The sequence below is a fragment of the Gossypium arboreum genome, chromosome 12 (assembly GCF_025698485.1).
Source record: "Gossypium arboreum isolate Shixiya-1 chromosome 12, ASM2569848v2, whole genome shotgun sequence".
NCBI lineage: Eukaryota > Viridiplantae > Streptophyta > Magnoliopsida > Malvales > Malvaceae > Gossypium > Gossypium arboreum.
In genome coordinates, this window is record NC_069081.1 from 69,301,876 (window position 1) to 69,303,342 (window position 1,467).

A 1,467-nucleotide genomic window follows, 5' to 3' on the forward strand; every position below is an offset into this window, starting at 1 on the left:
TAGTCTTTTGGACCAGTCTTGTTGGTTCGGGCAAACTACCTTCTCCAATATGCCCTTAATTTCTTTATTTTCCAGTTCAGCTTGTCCATTCGTCTGCGGATGGTAAGCCGTTGCAACCTTGTGTTTCACCCCGTACTTGTCTAGTAACCATTTTAACCACTTGTTCACAAAGTGGGACCCTTCATCAGTAATGATGGCTCTCGGGGTTCCAAACCTCGTGAACATGTGTTTCTGCAAAAACTTCATCACAACCCTAGTATCGTTTGTCAGATATGCCTCTGCCTCAACCCACTTGGACACATAATCTACTGTGACCAGTATATACTTGTGACCAAAAGACGAAGGAAAAGGCCCAAGAAAATCAATACCCCAAACATCGAATAATTCTATCTCAATGATGTTTGTTTGAGGCATCTCATTTTTGTTGGTGACATTTCCAACTCTTTGACATCGGTCACAACTCTTTACATATGCATATGCATCATTGAATAGTGTTGGCCAAAAGAATTCAGCTTGCAATACTTTGGCTGCAGTACGAGTTCCTCTGAAATGACCCTCACTTGGGGCTGAGTGATAGTGGTATAGAATCTGCGGTATTTTTTCTTCTGCCACGCATCTCCTAATCATCTGGACTGCACACTTTTTAAATAGGTATGGTTCCTCCCAGAAATAGTACTTCACATCATGAAGAAACTTTCTCCTTTGTTGATATGTCTTACCATACGGCATTAAACCACAAGCTAAAAAGATAGCAATATCAGCAAACCAAGGGGTATTATGGACATGACTTACCTTCAGTATATGTTCATCTGGAAATGTTTCTTGAATCAGTACAAGTGGAGAATTCCCTTCTTGCGGCTCCAATCTAGACAAGTGATTTGTTACTTGGTTTTCTACTCCCTTTCGATCTTGAATTTCCAAATTGAACTCTTGAAGTAGTAGTACCCATCGGATCAACCTCGGCTTAGCGTCTTTCTTGGCAATTAAGTATTTAATTGCCGAGTGGTCTGTATAGACAGTTACCTTGGTACCTACAAGATAAGATCGAAACTTGTCGAGAGCAAATACGATAGCAAGTAACTCTTTTTTTATTACCGTATAGTTTAACTGAGCTCCTGTCAGAGTTTGGCTTGCATAGTAGATGGGATGAAAAACTTTGTTCCTTTGTTGGCCCATGACAGCTCCTATTGCGAAGTCACTTGCGTCACACATCAATTCAAATGGCAAGTCCCAGTCTGGTGTGACAATTATAGGTGCCGTGACTAATTGATTCTTCAAGTCATTGAAAGCTTTTAAGCATTCTTCATTAAATTTGAATATCGTGTCCTTCTCCAATAATTTGTGTAAAGGTTTAGTAACTTTGGAGAAGTCCTTGATAAATCTTTGATAGAACCCGGCGTGGCCCAAAAAGCTCCTAACACCCTTTACAGATGTTGGAGGCGGGAGTTTCTCAATAACATCTACTTT